The sequence below is a fragment of the Aulonocara stuartgranti genome, assembly GCF_965226115.1.
Source record: "Aulonocara stuartgranti genome assembly, chromosome: 17".
Classification (NCBI taxonomy): Eukaryota; Metazoa; Chordata; class Actinopteri; order Cichliformes; family Cichlidae; genus Aulonocara; species Aulonocara stuartgranti.
In genome coordinates, this window is record NC_138953.1 from 21,232,785 (window position 1) to 21,242,780 (window position 9,996).

Here is a 9,996-nt window from a genome sequence, read left to right on the forward strand (position 1 = left end):
ATCCAAAATGCTGCAGCAAGAGTACTGACAGGGACTAGAAAGAGAGAGCATATTTCTCCTGTTTTGGCTTCCCTTCATTGGCTTCCTGTTAAATCCAGAATTGAATTCAAAATCCTGCTCCTCACATACAAGGTCTTAAATAATCAGGCCCCATCTTATCTTAATGACCTTGTAGTACCATATCACCCTATTAGAGCGCTTCGCTCTCGCTCTGCAGGCCTACTTGTTGTTCCTAGAGTATTTAAAAGTAGAATGGGAGGCAGAGCCTTCAGTTTTCAGGCCCCTCTTCTGTGGAACCAGCTTCCAGTTTGGATTCAGGAGACAGACACTATCTCTTCTTTCAAGATTAGGCTTAAAACTTTCCTTTTTGCTAAAGCATATAGTTAGGGCTGGACCAGGTGACCCTGAATCCTCCCTTAGCTATGCTGCAATAGACATAGGCTGCCGGGGGATTCCCATGATGCATTGAGTTTTTCCTTTCCAGTCACCTTTCTCGCTCACTATGTATTAACAGACCTCTCTGCATTGAATCATATCTGTTATTAACCTCTGTCTCTCTTCCACAGCATGTCTTTTATCCTGTCTTCCTTCTCTCACCCCAACCGGTCGCAGCAGATGGCCGCCCCTCCCTGAGCCTGGTTCTGCCGGAGGTTTCTTCCTGTTAAAAGGGAGTTTTTCCTTCCCACTGTTGCCAAAGTGCTTGCTCATAGGGGGTCATATGATTGTTGGGTTTTTCTCTGTATCTATGAAGCGCCTTGAGGCGACTTATGTTGTGATTTGGCGCTATATAAGTAAAATTGAATTGAATTGAATTGTTTGCAAAACCTCTGTATTTGTAGATGTGGTTTTAATTTAAGAGAGCCGTCTGTGAAACTGTAAAGTGATTGGCTAACACTTTGCCCATCTGGCCAAACAGGAATTTGGCCTTTAGGTGAAAATTACAGTTGGGATCAGCAGGGAGTTCAGCAGGGATTTTAAGTCCAGGAGTGATTACCTGATTTTCAGGTTCAAGATGTCTCCTGCAGTGTTTACTGTTACTGTTAGCACAAGACAGTTTTTGTCTCACACGTGGCACGTAAACGTGAGCTGCTTTTCTCTTAACAGCTGCAGGTGTTCTAATGATGCTGCTTTTCTGAGGTTCAAACATTTCTGAGGTTCTCCATTTCTGACATTGCTCTGCAGTAACAATAGCAATTGTGATGGCGTGTTTTTGGTAGCTAAACAACAGATTGGTGCATGAATGGGTTTAACAGGAGATGGATATCGTTACTCTTGCATAAGGCCGAGATGCAGCAGGTGCAGCGGCCACTCACCAGATTTAAATGACTAAATTTATCAGCTCATGCCCGACAGCTGCCCAAGGACACTTCAGAAAATTACATGGGAATATTAAACTTCAGACCTTTTTTTTCTCTGTGCAATATCTCGGCATAAGTATGCCTCTCATAAAAACACTTCAACAGGATTTTTCCTTGTTTTTTTTACCTCACGCAGGGAAACAGGAGTAATTGGAAGCAGGTTGGGTGCATGACATGCAACAGATGTCTGAAATTGAAAACAAATAAAAAGGTTTCAGCGCTTCAATCAAAGGCAAGGCAAGGCAAGGCAAGTTTATTTGTATAGCACAATTCAACAACAAGGTGATTCAAAGTGCTTTACAGAGACATTAGAAACAAGAACAAATAAAAAGCATGATTTAAAATTGATTAAAACAAGCAAATAAACTAACTAACTAATTAACAAACAAACAACAGTATATAAAATCAAAACAGATAAAATCAGAACAGTAGATAAAATCAGTAGTTAAATGTAAGTTTTGAAATTTAAGCTTAAAGTGTGGATTTGGTGCTTTATTCAAATGCAGCTGAGAACAGGTGAGTCTTCAACCTGGATTTAAATAAACTGAGTGTTTCAGCTGATCTGAGGCTTTCTGGGAGTTTGTTCCAGATATAAGGAGCATAAAAACTGAATGCAGCTTCTCCGTGTCTGGTTCTGATTCTGGGAACTGATAAAAGACCGGATCCAGATGACCTGAGGGATCTGGATGGTTCATACTGGGTCAGGAGGTCATTGATGTATTTTGGTCCTAAACCATTCAGAGCTTTATAGGCCAGCATCAGAACTTTAAAGTCTATCCTCTGACGGACAGGCAGCCAGTGTAAGGACCTCAGAGCTGGACTGATGTGGTCCACTTTTTTGGTCTTAGTGAGGACTCGAGCAGCAGAGTTCTGAATGAGCTGTAGTTGTCTGACTGATTTTTTAGGTAGACCTGTAAAGATGCTGTTACAGTAATCAAGCCTACTAAAGATGAATGCATGGACTAGTTTTTCCAGGTCCTGTTGAGACATCAGATCTTTTATCCTTGATATATTCTTGAGGTGATAGTAAGCTGACTTTGTTATTGTCTTAATGTGTTTTTCTAAGTTTAGGTCTGCATCCATCACTACACCCAAATTTCTCGCCTGGTTTGTGGTTTTTAGATGTATAGATTGAAGTTCTCTGGTGACCTGTAATCGTTTTTCTTTGGCGCCAAAGACTATTACCTCAGTTTTGTTTTTGTTTAGCTGGAGAAAATTGTGGCACAACCAGTCATTGATTTCCTCAATGCATTTACCAAGAGCCTGTACAGGGCCTCGGTCTCCTGGTGACATTGTGATATATATTTGTGTGTCATCTGCATAGCTGTGATAGTTTATTTTGTTGTTCTTTATAATCTGTGCCAGTGGGAGCATGTAGATGTTAAACAGAAGGGGTCCCAAGATGGAACCTTGGGGAACTCCACATGTGATACTTGTCTGCTCAGATGTGAAGTTACCTATTGATACAAAGTATTTCCTGTTTTCTACGTATGTTTTGAACCAGTTTAGTACAGTTCCTGAAAGACCTGTCCAGTTCTCCAGTCGTTTGAGTAATATGTTGTGGTCAACTGTATCAAATGCTGCACTGAGCTCCAGTAAAACTAGGACTGACATTTTTCCACTGTCTGTATTCAGACATATGTCATTAAACACTTTGGTCAGAGCGGTTTCAGTGCTGTGGTTCTGTCTAAAACCTGACTGGAAGGCATCGTAGCAATTATTCTGTTTTAAGAAGTAACTGAGCTGTTGAGAAACTGCTTTTTCAATGATCTTACTTAAAAACGGGAGATTTGAGATCGGCCTGTAGTTGTTCATTTGTGTCTTGTCAAGATTGTCCTTTTTCAGTATAGGTTTGATTACAGCAGTTTTTAGTGATTCTGGAAACACACCTGATAATAAAGAAAAGTTGACGATCTGTAACAGGTCTGACTCTAAAGTCTTTGAGACCTTTTTGAAAAAACTTGTTGGCAGGACATCTAAACAGCAGGAGGAGGAGTTCAGTTGACCTAAGATGTCCTCCAGGTCTTTGCTGTTAATAGGTTGAAACTGTTTCATGGTGTTTAAACAGTTTTTTGGTGGACACAGTACATATCCTGGATCTGCTGTTGATGTACCAATTGCTTGTCTAATTTTTTGGATTTTTTCAGTGAAGAATTTGGCAAAGTCATTGCAGGCCATGGTCGAATGAAGTTCAGCTGCCACTGACACAGGGGGGTTTGTTAGCCTGTCAACTGTAGAAAATAAGACCCGAGCATTATGGCTGTTTTTAGTGATGATGTCAGAGAAGTAGGACCTCCTTGCATTCCTCAGTTGTAAATTATAATTGTGAAGTTTCTCTTTATAAATGTCATAATGAACCTGGAGGTTTGTTTTTCTCCATCTGCGCTCAGCTTTCCTACACTCTCTTTTTTCATTTTTCACCAGTGTGGAGTTTCTCCATGGAGACTTTTTCCTTCCAGAGATAACCTTCACCTTAATGGGAGCAATAGTGTCCATTACATTTAACATGTTAGCATTGAAGCTATTGACGAGCTCATTGACTGACCCTCTGGACAGGTCAGGTGTTAATGGGAAGACCTGGTTAAAAATTGCACTACTGTGTTCAGTTATACACCGTTTTGTGATCACTGTTGTTGATATATTTGTGTGGGCTGAGATTTTACTTTCAAAGAAAACACAGTAATGATCAGACAGGCCCACATCAGACACAGTAACCTTTGAAATGCTCAGGCCTTTGGAGATCAGTAGGTCAAGAGTGTGTCCTCTATTATGTGTGGCCTCTGTTACATGCTGAGTCAGCCCAAAGTTGCCCAGAGTGTTACTCAGGTCTTTAGTCCCTTTGTCCTGAGGGTTGTCCACATGAATGTTAAAATCCCCAGCAATAATTACACAGTCAAAATCAACACAGATCACAGACAGCAGTTCACTGAGGTCATTAAAAAAGTCTGTGCAGTATTTGGGAGGCCTGTAAACATTAAGAAACACAACTTTGGATGGGGCCTTCAGCTGTAAAGCCACATATTCAAAAGACTGAAAACTTTCAGGAGATAGCTGCTTACATTGAAATGATTCATTAAATAAGACAGCAACCCCTCCTCCTCTCCTGCTCGCCCTGACCTCACTGATAAAACTGTAGTTAGGAGGGGTCGTCTCGATGAGAACAGCTCCACTGTTACTTTGGTCCAACCAAGTTTCAGTTAAAAACATAAAATCAAGGCTGTGCTCAGTGATTAAATCATTAATTAAAAATGTTTTCCCAGCTAGAGATCTAATGTTTAATAAAGCCAACTTAAGTGTTTTAGAGGTATTACTTGTCCCCTCGTGTTTGGGAGCAGTCTGTGGCACACAAGGTATGTTTACTATGTTTAAAGATCTTTTAGAGTGCAGCTCTCTGTGTTTTGACCAGGCCACATGTCTCCTGTCACCTAAAAGTACAGAAATTTTAAAACCTTCTAGTAAACAGGGTCCCAGCTTCTCCTGGGAAAAGTCATCACTGCCATAATCCTCACAGCCCGGACCCTCCACACATCACACATCAGACTGCGGAGACAGGGCATGAAGAGGAACTAAGGGGGGCGAGGCTGGGCAATGTGACTTCGATTGCTCTGTTGAGGGTGGGGCTCGATGGCGAACCTTTGGCCGCTCTGGTGGGGGGTTTATGGGGGACAAAAAGTGATTGGGACGGGGGGTAGATCTGAGCCCAGCATTGACCCGCTCCATCATCTCCTCAGTGAATTTCAGGTGTGGGGAGGAGGGAGAAAGGGAGGGGGATGAGGGTGATGGCCTGTCAGGGGTTTGGGGGACTGGGGAAGGTCGTGGTCCCTTGTCCTGGTCGTTGGTGTTGTTGAGAGAGTTGGAGGCAAATAGGGACCCCTCTTCTTGCCTTAGATGTCTCTCCTTTCTGAGGCTCTTCCTCAGATGCCATGGATGTCTCTCCTTTCTGAGGCTCTTCCCGGGTGGGGGCAAATGGAGCTCCTCCTCAAGGTTTCTGCTGGGCTTTGTCTGTTCTTGGAGTACTGTTTGTTCCTCTTTATGAGATAACTCCTCATTTATCTCAGCCTTGGCACCAAGCACAGATGGATGACGTATGGAATAAAACAAGTTGGAGGTGAACAGTTTCACCCCTGACTTGTTAAAATTAAATCCATTTGCTTTGAACAGATGCCTGCGTTCCCAAAAAATATTAAACTTGTCGATAAAATGCACTGAGTGGTCAGCACATGCTGATATAAGCCATTTATTCAGTGTAAACAACCTGCTGAATCTCTCGTCTCCTCCTCTGACCGGCGGTACAGGTCCACTGATGAATACAGCTGCATTCAGAGAGTTTACAGTATTTAATAATCCAGTAAAGTCCCGTTTCAGAACCTCCGACTGTTGTTTGGACACATCGTTTGACCCTGTATGCAGAACAATGTTTGTCACAGTTGGATATTCATCTGCAATTTGAAGAATTCTCTCCTTCAAGTTGTTGACCATATCGTTAGGAAAGCAGAGGACTTTAGTGTTCTTACCGCACATCCTTTGTACATCCTTTACGGCAGAGTCACCCACAATCAGAGTTTCAGGCCTAGCCTTTAGCTTTCCCTGTGGCCTTTCACTTTTCAACAGATTTTCAGACCTTATTTCACTGCTTTTAGATGGATGGTTGTCCGATATAGATCCAGGGTCCTTTGATAGTGGAGCAAATCTGTTCTGCAGTTTCACATTCAGTTGTTTTGGAGGTTTGTTGTTAACCTTCCTATTCACGGTTGTCCAGTCCTGTTTCCTCCCGTTAGGGTTGCCAACTCCCTGAAAAATAAATAAGGGACACCTCGTGGCCAGGGCCGGGCAACCCAGTTGTCTTCACCCTTCCCAGTGTGGTAGCTCTTTTTTTGTGTGTGTGAAATTATTTTTTAACCATTTGACTTGAATTTGATTTAAGCAGATGCATATTCTTTGTGATATGACCATATGGGAAACAAATGATCATTTAGCCATTTATTTTTAGCTCAAAATGACAACATTAACACAGTAAAACAGGTCTCTTTCTTAAACAGAAGCCTGTCATGCTTAACTTTTGAGAATATAAGTAAATCTTTCTTTAAAAGAACTCTGTCCTGCTTAACTTAAAATTATATAAATTAATAGAAAGCAATAGAACGAAAAATATTCTTGTAACAGTGCACATATAGTGCATTTAGTACAATTGGCTTCAGTTGAGGTATTATTTCAGCTTTTCTAATGCTAATCAGCTGCTCCTGTTTGTAAACCCGCTTGTTCCCATGATTACGCACCTTAACTCATCATCATTATTCATCTATGTATTACTTTTATGTATTATTCATCTATTTGTTGTAATCATCTATCCTTGCAGTTGTTTATTACACAAAATAAATGATATTATCACACTTCTGGCCACATAGCGCTGATATTCACCGCACATGCCCATATTAACCTTAACCAGAGGGTTTAAACAACAAACCAGTGTTTACATACCATATCTGCTTCTGCCGTGGCCTGGTGGACAAAAAATTGGTTAAGGGTTCCCCGAGCTTTCACGCCCCTCATGCTCTTCTTGTGCCCACCACTAGAAGCATGCCTATGGAAAAAGTGCGCCGGCACACAGTGCAGTGCGTTTTATAGGTGTTATCGTGCACTTTTCCAGCCAGGTGTTTTTCTTTTCCCAGTCCTCCCTGTACTTTTGCAGCCTTTTTTCTTTTCTTTCTCTGAGGGGAACAAACATTGCTGCTCTAACGCTGGGCTTACACTGTGCGATTTTTGGCCCATTTTGAGCCGATTTTTGAGTCGTGCGACCGATTTGGTGATCGGCCCGATTTTGGCCTTCATCATGCATCGTGTAGTATACGTGGGGTAACGAGAAGCGATTAACACCTCACGACCAGCTCCCGATCATCAATCGCTCGTGAGGGTGTCACCACAGGCGCTCACACTGCTCACGCGCAAACGTAAACGTTGGTGAAAAAGACGTTGCAGCACGGCTGTGCAGCGTGTGATCTGGACACAAGCGATGGAGGCACAACTTTGGAAAGCTCATCCGAGCCTTTTCGATGTGGCATCACAAAATTATCACGACCACAACAACCGTGAAAATAGTTGGATTTACACTGCTGCTCAATCACAGCTGCCTGATCAATGTTTTTCATTAGCAATTTAGCAAAGTTGATGGTAGTGGTGTGTCTGTGTGAGTGAAAGACAGAGAGAGCGAGCGACAGATTTTCTGTTATAACCTTCATGTTATGGAGGCACAGTGTGAGCACTCAGGTCGCATCAGAGCATCGGGCCGTATAGTGTGAGAGTACATCGTGGCATACGAACTTCTAACCCCTGCGAGTCAATCGTGCAGTTTGAGCAGGAGCTGAATAACGTGACTGAAAAAAATCGCAGTGTCTGCCCAGCTTTAGGTGTACTGTCGTCCGAGACGTGCACCGCAGTGTCGGCGTTTGTTTCCCTGTTGGCCATGCTTGTTGTTGTGGTCATCTGTTGTCTTCCGGTATTTTCTCCGCAAGCGACCTTTCCTCGACCAATGAGATAATCTGAATTGTCATACTCGAATTGTCATAAGTGTGCTGTCAGCTCATTGGTCACAAAGCAGGAGAGGGGCTGGGAATTATGTTTTCAAACAAAGCGTTAATTCCATTAACATTTATAGACTACTTTTGATTCTCACTGTATTACGGGACAAAGTGCGTCCCTTATTAGCTCAATACGGGACGTGTACTTTTGTTTCTAAATACGGGATGATTCCGTTTTTTAAGGGACGGTTGGCAACCCTACCTCCCGTATACAGGGGTAGAAGAGCTTCTCTGTCTCGTAGGAAGTGAAGGCCAGTCGGTTTCAGAGATTTCAGCTCGCTGTGCCCTGCCTGTGATACGTCCTCCCCCTTCCAGGAGACATGATTTATGTCTTGGTTTTGCACCAAGACAGTCTAAGGGGGGATTATCACTTGAGGATTTATAATAATGCACAGAGTCTACTTTCTTGGTCATGTTATCTGTGCTCCTTAGCTGTGTACTAGCTTGCTCATCGCCATTGTTTTGAATCAAAGGCAAGGTTGTTTCATTTCCACACAGTCCATTTACCTCCACGTTTACTTCTAAGCGATGAATTTTTGTCTCCAGTACTGCAATCTTCTGCAGGAGGCTGTGGTAGTCATCTGTGGAGAGGGAAGGCATCTTGTTGCTAGTTAGCCTAGCGGTTAGCACCTTTCCAGGCTATTGAGGCTGCTCGGTGCCCAGACGCTGTAATCAGGCTTCAGCTGTGTCTAGGCCACAGACACACGGAGCGCTGAGGACAAGGTAACCATAAAATGTTGCTGTTTCTGTTAAGAACACTCTAGTCCTAATGATCTACAAGTGTCCAGAAGTTATCGCAGGTAAGCTCACACGGGAAAAAGGGAAAAAAGGAAAAAAGGGAAAAAATCAGCATAAAAATCAATAAAAATCAATATAAGAAGCAAAGCATTCAAGAGCAAAGAGATGAAGCGTCCACACTCACAAAGGGGAGGAGCAAAGTTCACAAAGAGTTCATCCTGTGATTTTTGATTCATTCCTTGCAGGAAAAGTGAGAGCCTCCAGGCTGAAGTGAACCCCTGAGAGGTGGCAATGAAAGGAACTATAATTTCCTGCCTGAGCCAACTTGATTAGTTTGAAAGCACCTACAAACCAGAACTTCAAAAGGTTCTTTGTGTACATGCTTAACACTCTTGTTCCAGGATCACATCACCCCCACTGACCTCTTAGAGATGTGTTTTTGTCTGATTTCTGCCGTGTAAACAGACACACAGAGCCAGTGCATAAAGGTGGATCTCAGATGAAAATTCAGACTGACTCTCATAACTCAGGACAGCTGAGGGGAAACAGGAATGCAAAAAATGCTTATCTTTACGCACCAGGGCCTCATATTTAAACCCAGGCTTGAGCCTGCAAATGTAAGGCAGCTCAGAGGCTTCATAGGAATCATATCTATGAAAACAAATCATAAAAAAGAAACACAGAGGGCAGACAGACCTATATCAGCAGCACTTGTTTTCCTAATTTGGTCAGTTGTCACCTGCAATCTAACCACAAAAGACATTTGATTTCATTTTAAAAATGTTCTCCAAGAAACTCTGGTAATTTATTCAAGTGAAGACTAAGTTTTTACTTATTTTCTATAAGCTGTTCTAACAGTGGATGTTCATATTACCCATGGCCAAAGTTTCTAATATTGAGGTGATTGTGTGTGAGAGTAATATCTTTGAGACAAATGCGTTTTTACATAGTTTTTTTCTACTCCTTGTCTGTCTGATGTCATAGAGAGGGCACGTCCCTAATACAGTCATCTCATTCATAGGCTGTATCCCAATTCAGGGTCTGCAGCCTTAAAGTACGCAGCCTCAACGATCCTCAAGGGCCGCGTACTCAAAGACCGCTGAGGCCGGAAGTGCGAGGCTTGTGAAATGAGACGGTCTAGCCTCCGTTGCGCTGCCCAGGTTGCCTAGCAACCATGATACTAACAGCTGGATACAGCTTTGTTTGACAGAAATGAAGGAGAAAATCTTTTGTTCATTTGTTTGTTTGTTTCTACATGAGCTTTGATCATTCTCTGTAAGATTAAGCTCAGCTATTGAACGGTGTATATTTTAAAGTAAAGGCTC